We start from the raw sequence: 13,836 nt of genomic DNA on the forward strand, positions 1-13,836 counted from the left end.
CGCTTTTTATAGAAAAGGTTGTAACGGGTGTTTAGGGCGCCATATTGGCGCTAACAATATGCCTTGCCCGCACATGTTTGTCTCGCCTCTGCGCGATGTGATTATAGGCCGGCCGATTAAATGTTCGTTATGTTTTTCCATTTGTTTTTTTTCGTTTTTATTACTTTAGTTTTTACTCTGAAAATAAATATACATATTTCAAAATTACTTTACCTAAATTTTTAAAAAGTGTTCATTTCATTAAAAAGGTTCAATCAGTGAAAAAAATAATGTTTGTGCAACATTCATAAAGTGTTCATAGTACTCCTAAGAATGTTCATGACATTTCAAAAAATTCTGGCGTTCAAAATATGTTCGTAACATTTTCCTAAAAGCACACAAATCCATGCAACAGCCCCAACAGAATGTCTTTTAACTTTCAGTAGTTCAGCTCATGGTTTAAAGGACATGAATACATACCTATTTAGTAGTATTATTATGCTACTCCTGATGGCATGGTATTGTGTTTGATGGTTTTGCTTCAAGACACGCAGCACAAAGTTGCTATCAACCGTTAGGCGAGAGAGAGAAAAGCTTGCAAGTAACTACTCAGCGCGCACCATTCTGCAGTTTCCTGGCTCTTTCCGGCCGGCTCCAAAAAAGCACAGAGCACAGACGTACTCCCTCCGTTCGGAATTACTTGTCTCGAAAATGGATGTATCTAAAACTAAAATATGTCTAAATACATTCATTTCCGCGACAAGTAATTCTGAACGGAGAGAGTACAAGATATCATTATACTCAAACTCTGAGACAATTTTTACTAAATATATTCGTTTAATTCACACTGTGTCTCACTTTCCTTAATGGACCCTAACTACTACCACTACCACTCGTAAAATATGATTATGGACCCTATTTATGCATTGTGATTAGGCGAGTCAACAAAACCTCAGAATTATTTACTGGGTGCGCACCAAACGTGAATTAGGTCAGTCAACTTAATTCGGTCACGCCAAGCACTGGCTTGCCTCCTTCGATATATATGGATGCACATAGTTAGCTGAGCCAAAGAAATCACTTGCTTTGCTGCTCCTCTTCAATTTCCTGCCAGTGCACTTGTTCGAGCTATTCTCCCCACCCCTCCAAACACACCAACGACACCCACAAGAGATACCGTGCGGATAGGAATAGCTGGACGGCATCAATGGCACCTGTGGTGAGCGCTTCACTTGGCGCGTTAGCTCCCCTACTGGTGAAGCTCACCACCTTGCTCGCCAACGAGTGTGGCCCTCTGAAAGGGGTCCGCCGTGAGATCCGCTCTCTCAAATCGGAGCTCATCAGCATGCATGGTGCGCTCACAGAGTACACCAAGCTAGAAGATCCAAATGATCAAGTGAAGGCGTGGATATCGCTGGTTAGGGAGTCGGCCTATGACACTGAAGATGTCTTTGACAAGTTCATCCACCAGCTTGGCAACGGGAGCCACCAGGGCGGTTTCAAGGAGTTCTTCCGCAAGACTGCCTGCAGTCTGAAGACGCTTGGTTCTCGCCGCAAAATTGCCAACCAAATTAGTGACTTGAAGGTTTGCATCAAGCAAGTGAAAGATCTCAAGGATAGTTACAAGTTGAATGATACTTCTTCTAGCACCGCCGGTCAAGCTGCCGTGGATCCCCGGCTCCATGCACTTTTTGCTGAGGAGACACACCTTGTGGGCGTGGATGGTCCAAGAGATGATCTTGTCAAGTGGATGGTGGAACAAGGAAACAACTCATCCAATGATTTGATGGTGGAAGAAAGCAAGCCTAAACCTTGCAAGGTGTTGTCTATTGTTGGGTTTGGTGGATCGGGTAAGACAACACTCGCAAATGAGGTCTATCGCAATGTTCAAGGGTATTTTCAGTGCAAGGCTTTTGTATCAGTGTCACAAAAACCAGATATTAAAAAAATTATGAAGGATGTGATTTCTCAGCTGTCTTGCAAAGATGGATCCACAAAAGATACCGATGATTGGGATGAAAAGAAGTATATCACAAAGTTAAGAGAAATGTTGCAAGATAAAAGGTAATATCAACCTTTGTTTTTTCTTAAAACATTTGTTGCGCACGGTACCTAGTGTTTTACTTACTTTTATTGAATGTACTATTGTTGTTTTGACGCAAATGAAAATAGTTTGCGAGTTAGGCTTGCATAATTGCAAGCATCCTTACCACCCATACTAAAAACAATTATGTACCCAACCAAAGGATCCTTAGCACAATGAAATACATGTTATTATGAAAATGTTCATAGACATTCCTCCGACCCCTTTTGATTTTCTTGATTCCTTCATGCTTAATGAAGTACAACACTCAAAAATTTCTCTCTAGCATTAAAGAACACATAAACATGTGTCTGCTGAAGTGTGACTATATTCTACACCTTACATTATCTTCTTAGGATACATTTTGTGTGAACTAGTCCGTACATGCAATCCCAGCAACATATGGGTTCAAGACCATCCCAACTCTGGTTCACCACAAAGTGAGTATATATGAGTGTGTGTATTTTCCATGCTTGGGTAACTCGTTGGTGTGGATGCAATGCAACTACAACGATAAAATTACCATTATGCTCTTATTTTCATATATACTCAAATAAGCATTTGTAATATTATATTAATTGTAAAGAAAAAGCCACCAAACAGTAATTCCTACCGTGGCAATTCAGTAAATAGAGATGAGTTCTAGTAGTTAAAACTTCAACGAAATTGGCATGGTAGGTATGTACAAAAAAATGCCCATGAAAACAAAAGCAATTAGTGTAATGTATACACTTAGTTGACTAGCTAAGTATGTACCTAAATCATGTATAATCTTGGAGTATCGTAGCCAAGTCATTATGTTACTCTTCATTTCGCATAGACTCAAATAAGTATGGTAGAAGTGTTTCCATGTGATAAAGAAAAAAATCAATTAAATATGTTTTGCATGATCAAGTAGCTAGCTTATTTCGACAAAGGGTGGATCTTATTAACTCAAAACTGAAGCATCAATTGAATACAAACACAATGAGGACACACCCATCCTTGGTGTAGTTAGGATGCACATAGCCAATACCAACGCACACACACAAAAACCCAGCGGCAAATAGTAGAGTCATATAAGATCAAACCTATGCATAATCGAGGAAAAAGAACAAACCTCGAGTAACACGCTAGAGGACAGTTCCAATCATAGTAAACAGTTCATGAATTCGACATGCTACAGGTGTATAATAAAATGTATATGGGAACATATCTTCTACATCTAAATAGATAGTCCTCACTAACTTATTTTGGAGCCCATTCAACTGTGCCCCCTAATCATGATTGTCACATCACCAATTAGCTTTACGATTAATTGCATACATGCATTTGTTCTTCTTGCCCAATTTTCTTCTCACCTTTTTTCTAACTCCCTTTTAACTGGTAACTATAAGGGCACATATGATGTGATCGAAGATATGCAATATATTATTAATCCAAATATTCATCTTCATAAGATCAAAGTTCATTAAAGGTATTATTTAGTATAACAAATAAGCATGGTAGACTAACAGAGAACATGAACATATGCAATGTTGGAGTTCATGGCAATCTATCAGTTTTAAAGCTAAATGTATAATCAGAATTGGTGACATTGTCTACCCATTTTGTAGGTATCTCATAATCATTGATGATGTATGGTCTACACAAGTCTGGAATACTATCAAGTGTGCTTTTCCAGAGAATAATTGTTCTAGCAGAATTATAGCTACGACACGCATCATCGACGTGGCAAAGTCTTGTTGTCTGAGTGAAGTTGACCGCATGTATGAAATGGAACCCCTAAGCGATCTTTAGTCTAAAATATTGTTTTACAAAAGAATATTTGGCTCTAATAAGGGTTGTCCTCATATGTTGAACAAAGTTTCAAATGATATCCTGAAGAAGTGTGGAGGCTTACCACTGGCAATTATAAGCATATCTAGTTTGTTGGCGAACAGACCAGCAACGAAAGATGAATGGGAGAAGGTTAAAAGGTCAATTGGTTCTACACTAGAAAATAACCAGAGTCTAGAGGGAATGACCAGCATACTATCCCTAAGTTATAATGATCTTCCACCTAATCTCAAGACATGCTTTTTGTATTTAAGTGTATTCCCTGAGGATTATGTGATTGAGAGAAATAGATTAGTGATGCGATGGATAGCCGAAGGCTTTATATCTGAAGAACGTGGACAGAGCCAGCAAGAGGTCGCTGAGAACTACTTTTATGAACTTATCAACAAAAGCATGGTGCAACCAGTGGGTATTGGCTACGATGGTAAGGTTCAAGCCTGTAGGGTGCATGACATGATGCTGGAAATTATTATATCAAAATCAGCTGAAGATAATTTTATCACCATAGTGGGTGGAGGACAGACGGGTTTGGTAAATCGTCAGGGCATTATTCGGCGACTATCAATCCAACACATTGACCAGGAACTTGCATTTGCATTGGCCAATGAAGATCTAAGCCATGTTTGATCTCTAACAGTAACATCATTAGGTTGCATGAAAAACATTCCTCCACTTGTTGAATTTGAAGCTTTACGTGTATTGGACTTTGAAGGTTGTCAGGGTTTGGAGGAGTATGAAATGGAAAATATTGATAGATTTTTCCAACTAAAGTATCTCAGCCTCAGGGACACAGATATATCAGAGCTACCTTCAGGGATTGTGATGCTACATAATCTAGGGACCCTAGATGTCAGGAGTTTAGAAACAGAAGAGCTGCCGCCTGCAATTGTTTTGCTCACTAAACTGCAATATCTATTCACCGGAGAATTTTGTAAGGTTCCTAACAGGATTGGAAATATGAAGAATTTACGAGAGATCAATTGTTTCAACATTACAGAGAGTTCATTGGCTTCCGTGGAGGATCTCGGAAACCTGACTAGATTGAACACACTCAGTTTATGGTGGGATTATGAAGAGGATCACAAGAGGCATGAGGAGATTATACTCAGCTCACTGTGCAAGCTTAGCAGCTGCAAACTGCACTCTCTACATATAGCTACGGGTGGTGGTTCCATGGACTTCATAGATTCTTGGTCCCCTCCGGCATCTTCCCTTCGCATGTTTGAGATGGATGGCGATACATATTTACGGAATGTTCCAAAGTGGATTTCCCCAGGACTTACAAGCCTTACTCATTTGGGCATCAATTTAACTGAATTAAGGGAGGAAGATCTGTTCACTCTTGTAATCTCCCATCCTTGCTTATTCTAAACTTGCGCTTGGGTACGGGACCTGACAAGGGGCTGACCGTAATTGGATTCCCATCCCTAAAGAAGTTTGAACTCTATAGTCCGGATGGGGCGTATGTAACGTTCAAGAAACGGGCTATGCCGAAGCTTGAGGTGTTCGAGGTGTCATTTGATGTGTCTGTGGCTGAAACTCATGGCTTCTATTTAGGCATCGACCATCTTTTATGTCTCAAAGGAATAAAGGTGGACCTGAAGCAGGGTGACACAGTTCTGCAATATCTGGCTGTAGCCGCTCTGATCAGGCCTTGTTCGGTTAAACCTCTCCTGGAGGGGATTGAAGAGGTTTGGAGGGGATTGGATAAGATTTTGACTTGTCTGGGATTTAATCCACCCCAATCCACTTCATTCCCCTTCAATTTTATTGCAACCGAACAAGCCCTCAAGGAAGTACGTTCTCATCCCAACCATCCTAAATTTACTTACAGAGATAGTCGGGGTGTATATGGCAATGTTGACATTAATAGTGACAACGAGAAGAGCCAACTGCAATGGAGGAGGGGAAGTGTTGAGAGTCTTGTGACCGATGGTGATGAGAAAAAGAAGCAAGCGCGATGGAGGTGGAGAAATAGAATGACCATCATTCCTGCGCGAGGTCTGAAAAACACCCCCCACAGTTTTCTCTTGTCTCCATTGTTTCTGAATGCTTCTCAAATTCACATGTTTTACCACTATTGTTTTACCGACCCAGGATGGTTTGCGGATGGATAGATGGCTAGCTTGGAATTGTTGTCATACTAGAAGATGCACTTCAAGACTAGAGGATGGAAAGCCCAAGCCCAAATAGGGTCACCGCCAAAAACAGACTAGAAGACGGAGTTGATTATCTTTCTTGTTTATCTTTGGTGATTATGACTCAAGACTTAGTTGCTTGATCCAGTGGACTGTATTTTCGTAGAAAAACTTGTGTTTGTTTCGTTGTTCACTCTTGTAATCCCTATTTGAATTCTGAATTATTTTCTTTGCTTTATATCTATGCTGGGAATGATCAGGTTTGCATGTCCTGAAAGCATGCCTGCTGCTGCATAATACTGTAGATGAAACTGAAGATGAATTATCATTTGGTTGGCAGGCTCTAAAACACATTAGTACTCCAGCACACATCTGAAATGTGTTTTGTCTTCCAGCAAACCAGTTTCCTCTGCTTGTGTGTCTGCTCTGCTTTACTACCCTGTTTCCTCTGCTCTGCTGTGCGCATGGGGCTGGCCAACTATAACCTTTTCCAATCATTGCAAAAAGAGAAGAAAAAAACTATAAGCTTAACCAAGACGTGAGTTTCCCTTCACTTGAAAACTTGATAGGGTTAGGGTGGTAGTATTCCTACACTAAAGCCGCTCACCACGCCTAGCCTAACATAGCCCTGAATTCGTACGTGTCCATTCACGAGCTAAAATTTCCTTTTTTTTTGGGGGGGGGATGGACGAGGCACCCAGCTTGCATCGGTGCACCGAGTGATCCCTGCTGACTGATATTATCACGTGCACCGGGTGATCCCTGCTGACTGAGCTCGTACAGCCAAATCCTATTCGGTGCCTTAAGCGCCGTATATACGCCATTTGGTATAGGGCCCTCCCTCTTACACTTGGTTTTATAGCGGGCTGGCCAATCCCACTTCCTTCTGCTCTTCTGCTTTCCTGTTTTTTCTTAAAAAAAAACAAACAATAGCGCATAGGCTGTGACTTGAATTGCACTCGTTCCGTTTAAGTAGCGAGCACACTAACCAATTAAATCAGATGACTGGATGTGCTACTATCCTTTCATAAAATGCCAAAAACGCAGTTGTTTCCTGTTTGCTTTATTTCCCTTTTCATTTTTATCTTGTTTATTTTTCCTTAAATACGTGAACTTTTTGCAAAATCGGTGATTTTTCTAAAATTAGATGAACTTTTTAAAATTCGATTTATCCAAAATTGCTGACATTTTTCGGATTTCTTGATTTTTTTTTCAAAATTCATGAACTTTTTCCAAAGTTGATGAATTTTTTTCAAAACTAATGAAGTTTTTTTAAGTTGATGAACTTCTTTCAAACTCGATGACTTTTTTAAAATACGACAAGCTTTTTCAAAATCGATAAATTTTCCTCTCAAAACCATGATTTTTTTTTCGAATTTGATGATTTTTTTTTGGAAATTGATGATTTTTTCTCAAAGTCGATGAAATTTTATTACAAATTCTATGAACTTTTTTTTAAGAAAATTCGAAATTTTATATTTTGTGTCTTATATAGAAGTAAAAAAAGGGTTAACTTTGGTCAACAGCTGACCGGTAAACCTGTGTTTTTTGGAGACACAACTGCCCATGTTTTTGTTTAACAAACACAACTGCCCTTGTTGACCCGAGCGGAAATCCCTTTTTGTTGCGTGCCGCAGCAAATTGTCGCCGCATTGCACAGGCAGCCCAACTAGTGAAGCGACTGGGCCTGCCAATTTAACCAGTTCGTTTGTTCCTGTTTTGGAATATTTCTTTCTCCCGTTTATAGTTTTCTATTCCTATTTATTTTTTTCTCTTATTCTCTGTTTTGAAGGGGAGCCTTGGCGCAGTGGTAAAGCTGCTGCCTTGTGACCATGAGGTCATGGGTTCAAGTCCTGGAAACAGCCTCTTACAGAAATGTAGGGAAAGGCTGCGTACTATAGACCCAAAGTGGTCGGACCCTTCCCTGGACCCTGCGCAAGCGGGAGCTACATGCACCAGGTTGCCCTTCTTATTCTCCGTTTTCACTTCCTTTTTTCGTTTTCAAGTTTATTTTAATATTCTCAAAAAAAGGAATTTCAGATATTTTTAGGAACTTAAATTGTTTTTCAAATTATTTTTGACAATTTCAAAAATGCTAACGAATTTGCAAAAATGGTTGCAATTCAAAGATTTTTCGTGGTTTTTGAATATTGTTCGGCTTTCACAAGAAATGTTCTAAATTTTAGAAACAGTTCCTGTTTTTGAAAATATGTTCACAATTTCAAATACTGTTCATATTTTTTAGAACTTGTTCGGGATTTAAACAATTGTTTGGAATTTAGTTACATAGTCGAAAACTGTTCACAACTCATGCGTGTTTGTTAAAAATGTTCATAATGTTTTTAAAAAATATTCAGAATTTTCAAGAAATGATTAAAAAAAATCTGATGTGCCCTCGTAGCTAGTTTTAGAGTGTTCGCGTCGCCTATTTACGGCCATAGTGGCTGGCTACTTGTGTTTACTATACCTGCATCATGAGTTCGAAGCCCCAACATTCTGTCGCACAATGCGGTACATAGGAGGTCGCGACCCAAGCGATTCGGGCGATGGAAGAAATAGTGACCGGTCAGTCTTGTTGGGCCAGTCCCAGGGACGCTCGCTGTAGGCGCCAGCAAACTTTCCAGGCGCTGAAGTTTCCAACGAGGAGGTCTCACTCGTACATACCACGAGTAGCAAGCCAGTAATTTCGTTAAGACCATTAAATCAGGCCGCACGGCATGGCTCGCCTAACCAAGTAGCTGTTCACTTGCCATGGGATAGGCTTGATAGAGGGTCAGTGCTCGAAGAATATTATGTTCGAGTGAATGTATCGGAATTGTGATAACAATATTATGATATATTAAGGCTGTGCTATTTGTATGCCTTTTGCCTGTAAGGTATTTCCTCGTGTGCGGCCGTTTTCTGTAATCTGAAAGTTTGCCAGTCGTCGGCTTCAACCCCCTCACATATAATGCGGGGGTGTTTGGAATAGCAACTGACTACACTTGACCCAACGTCTTGGTCCGTGAAGGAGGTGTCAGTGTGGCGAACTAGGCAGTCGGACTATAGGGCTTTAACACCTTCACTTAGCCATAGGAGTTTGACGGTGGGTCTACTATATAGCCCCTTGTATGTGCGCGGTTATCCAAATACGGCTGTGCTACATAGGTGACCGAAAAATGGTCCTTCGTGTTACACGGAAGAAATCGCAAAAGATTTTAATGAGTTGCCGAGTGGTTGACCAGCTCTCGCCGCATCATGAGAGTTAGTTTTCGGCTTTTCTCTACCGAGGTGTTTAACTAGGTGAACCGGAAACACAGTCACAGTAGTTCTCCCTTTACTACCCTAGCCGATAGAGCGGAACGTAAGGTAGTAAGAACAGGAGCCGGGCAACCCAACTATTGACCAAAGACATGATTCAGAGCTGATGCATATAATGCCAAACTCGTGACGCCGAAGTATGCTATAGAGCTATTCAGACTTTGTTGGCAGCTAATATGTTGCCGTATCGAGCCCCTGGCGTTTAGTGTCAGGGTGTGTATGTGAAACCTCCGAAGAAGTAAAATACAGTTCTATGAGGAAAAGTAAGTACCGAGAACGGATTATGTTCACTGGAATCTGATTGATATGTAATCTTACAAATTGTTACACCCCTTCCCAGGTCATTTTACATGCCAGGGGTCGAAGGCTGAGGAAAAAGGCTATATCCAGGTTTTAAATAGAGTGTTTGGTCTAAAAAAATGTTTTAGACCTCCTGTCGCACGTCTGCGCTGCCTTTGCCTTAGCGAAAAGGATTCCTTAAAAGGAGCAATCTTTGGTTGCCTGGATGAAACTGGGCTCTGAAAGAGTCTTTGTAGGTCCATAGGACAGACATGTATTGATTCATCTATGACAAAAAATAAAAAATAGTCAAAAGTAAGGGAGAAAAGCTGTAAGAGGACGAACCATGCTGTAGGCCTGTCCGCATTATGCCTCCGCCGATGACCAAGGTATTTTGAGTGCATAATTATGCATGCACGATGTGAACTTCGCGGGCATATGCGGCGAACGACGGAGGCGGAACTACTAATCCAGCTCTAAAATTGACCGGTCTTGTGTAGTAGAGGCCGGTGGCTTAATGGCCGATGAGGTATGCAGTCTAACGAGTCCGCTTTGTACTTCGGCTGTGATGGCCGTGGTATACTCTTTGGAACAGAGGGAGTGTTCCGTGTTTCCATTGGTCGTTATGACACCGCGTGGACCGGGCATCTTAAGCTTTAGATAGGCGTAGTATGGGACCGCATTGAAACGAGCAAAAGCGGTCCGCCCAAGCAGTGCATGATATCCACTTCAGAATGGAACAATATCGAAGGTCAAGTTTTCGCTTCGGAAGTTGTCCGGTGAACCGAAGACAACTTCCAGTGTGATTGAGCCCGTACAGTGGGCCTCTTCGCCGGGTATTACCCCTTTGAAGGTAGTTGTGGTGGGCTTGATCCTTGAGGGATCAATGCCCATTTTGCGAATAGTGTCTTGATAGAGCAAATTAATGCTACTGCCGCTGTCCAGAAGGACTCGCGTGAGATGGAATCCATCAATTATTGGGTCGAGGACCAGAGCTGCCGAACCTCTGTGATGGATACCTGTTGGGTGGTCATTGCGATCAAAAGTGATCGAACCGGCTGCCCATGGGTTAAAATTTGGTACGACTGGCGTTATGGTGTCGTCGTCTCGTGGTACGCCCTTGCACTCCCTCGTAGGGGTATGCGTCACAGATATCATATTTACTATTTTTACTTCGGGGAAAAATTGCTTTTGTCCCTTGGTGTTTGGCTGGCGAGTCTCCTCGTCTTCGCTGTCACTAGGCGGCCCCTTCCCTTTGTGTTTGGCGTTGAGCTTGCCTGCTTGTTTGAAAACCCAACAATTTTTGTTGGTATGGTTGGCGGGTTTCTCAGGGCTGCCATGAATTTGACAGGGCCGATCCAGTATCCTGTCTAAACTGGATGGGCCATCTTTGTTTGCCTTGAATGGCTTCTTCCGCTGACCGTGTTTGGAACCACTGAATCCGGCGTTGACCGCCGTGTCTTGGGTTCCTACATCATTGTTTCGACGCTTGTTTTTATTGCGCCGAGGCTTGCCATTGCCATCCCTGACCTCCGAGGTGCCAGGATCACTGGTGCTATTGTTTCGTCGAGCCAGCCAGCTATCTTCTCCCGCGCAGAAGCAGGTCATTAGTGCGGTAAGAGCTGCCATTGATTTTGGTTTTTCTTGGCCGAGGTGACGGGCCAGCCACTCGTCTCGGATGCTATGTTTAAAGGCCGCTAGGGCTTCAGCGTCCGGACAGTCAACGATTTGGTTCTTTTTAATTAAGAACCTAGTCCAGAGCTTCCTGGCTGACTCTCCGGGCTGCTGGACGATGTGACTGAGGTCATCGGCTTCCAAGTCCTCCCAGCTGCCAATGGAGTTTTCAGGTAGGCTGTTCAACCAGTGCCGAGCTGGTCCTTTGAGCATTAGAGGGAGGTATTTGATGGCATGAAGATCATCACCACGAGCCATATGGATATGGAGAAGAAAATCCTCAATCCATACTGCAGGATCTGTTGTTCCATCATATGATTCGATATTCACGGGTTTAAATCCTTCTGGAAGTTCATGCTCCATTACTTCATCAGTGAAGTAGAGGGTGTGTGTGGCGCCTCTATATCGGGCCGAGTCGCGAAGTAACTCGGATGGAGTCCGTCTACGGTTTTTGGCCCGGGCATGATCATGCTTGTCACGTCCGGCTGGATAGCCGTCGTCGCGCGTTGGGGCACGCCCACGCGATCCGTAGATCGATCTGGTCTGACCTGCTCTATTGTCCAGGTCTTGCCGCAGGTCATATGTATATCCCTGAGCTGTTATATCTCTACCTTTATGGCGAGGTAGTATGGGCTGGTGTTCGGCTTGAGTTTCGTTCTATCCCGACCATGAGGTGGTCGGTCAGCCGCATTACGTGCTGATGGTGCGGGCTCGATGGCCTCGTCGTCAAATTGGGGTAGCAATTTACGCTTCGGATAACTTTTGGTTGGGCGCTCGAGGCCGTATTCCTCGGCTGCCAGGACATTAGTCCACTTGTCGTTAAGTAGATCTTGATCAGCTTGAAGTTGATGCTGCTTCTTTTTAGGCTCCTTGCAGTGGCTATTAGCCGGCGCTTAAAGCACTCCTGCTTGAGAGGTTCCTCAGGCACGATTAAATCCTCGTTGTCAAGGCTCACCTCATCCTCGGAGAAAGGAAGATAATTACTGTCCTCCGAGTCGTCGTTTACGGCCTGTTCATTAGGGCTAACTTGCCCATCTTCCCGATTGTCCTGTTCGGAAGTTAGCTCGACGGGGTCTTCTTTGTCTTCGGCATCGTCCAGAGTATTGTTTTCTCCTGTGCCAGTATTGCTGTCTTTTCCGCGACGTGATTTAGAGCGGCGCCGCTAACGTCGGTGCTTTGGCTGTATATCAGGAGGTTTGTCCTCGACTGGATCTTATTTGTCATCGTTGTTACCCGCTTTGGGTGTATCCACCATGTACATGTCGTACGAAGAGGTGGCCGTCCAACGTCCGGTAAACGGTGGGTTTTCGGCCTGCTCGTCTCCGGCATCGTCGTCCATACCGTAGATGTCTTTGGAGCCGTAGTCGAGCATGGCAGTTAAGTCCTCGACGGTGGCTATTAAGTGGTTGGTGGGTGGGACGTAAAATTCCCTGCTCTCAGCCCCTAGTCCGGGTTGGGCGTAGTTTGGACATTGCTCCTCAGTAATGACAAGGGATCGCATCAAGTCTAGAGCCTCGCTTTAATGCGAGGTTTGGCTGGGGAGAGGAAAATCCATGGAGTACGGCGGGAAGGAAACTCCTTGGCCGAGCTCACACGATGCTGACTCTGAGGGTTTGGAGCCAGTGTCCGGAGAAGGGTCCGACTTCATGATGGTTGGCAGTGACACTACTTCCTCTGGCTCTCCCGTACCGGGCTTAGTAGCCACAGATAGTTTGGCGGGCTTAGTAGTCCCGTCTTCGGACTTGGTAGTGCGCTCCGGATCTAAGGCCAGAGCGGCGGTTGGGGTCGTGAACCCTTGGAAGATCAAGTCTCCTCGGATATCAGCGACATAGTCCAGATTTCCAAAACTAATCTAGTGATCTGGGGCGTAGTTGTCGATCTGCTCTAGGTGGCCAAGCGAGTTGGCCCGCAGTGCGAAGCCGCCGAATATGAAAATTTGGTCGGAGAGAAAAACCTCCTCCAGGGCCGCATTGTTGTAGATGATGGATGGAGCCATCGAACCTCTGGATGACGACACAGTGGAACTCTCAATGAAAGCACCAATGTCAGTGTAAAAACCGGCGGATCTCGGGTAGGGGGTCCCGAACTGTGCGTCTAAGGTCGATGGTAACAGGAGACGGGGGACACGATGTTTACCCAGGTTCGGGCCCTCTTGATGGAGGTAATACCCTACTTCCTGCTTGATTGATCTTGATGAATATGAGGATTACAAGAGTTGATCTACCATGATATCGTAATGACTAAACCCTAGAAGTCCAGCCTGTATGATTATGATTGCCTCTATGGACTAAACCCTCCGGTTTATGTAGACACCGGAGGGGCCTAGGGTTGTACAGAGTCGGTTTACAAAGGAAGGAATCTTCATATCCGAACGCCAAGCTTGCCATCCACGCAAAGGAGAGTCCCATCCGGACACGGGAGACGTCTTATGTCTTGTATCTTCATAGCTCATTAGTCCGGCCCATGTTACATAGTCTGGACGTCCGAGGACCCCTTAATCCAGGACTCCCTCAGTCATCTCCATGGATGTTACCATAGTTCAACACGTGCACTAGTGGCACGTAT

At 43.6% G+C, this 13,836-nt stretch overlaps 1 pseudogene; it reads left to right on the plus strand.

Moving 5' to 3' along the window:
- The first annotated feature begins 1,186 nt into the window (after nucleotides 1-1,186).
- On the plus strand, nucleotides 1,187-6,394 carry LOC119283816 (annotated as a pseudogene).
- The last annotated feature ends 7,442 nt before the right edge of the window (nucleotides 6,395-13,836 follow it).

The sequence above is a fragment of the Triticum dicoccoides genome, chromosome 4A, assembly GCF_002162155.2.
Source record: "Triticum dicoccoides isolate Atlit2015 ecotype Zavitan chromosome 4A, WEW_v2.0, whole genome shotgun sequence".
Taxonomy (NCBI): domain Eukaryota; kingdom Viridiplantae; phylum Streptophyta; class Magnoliopsida; order Poales; family Poaceae; genus Triticum; species Triticum dicoccoides.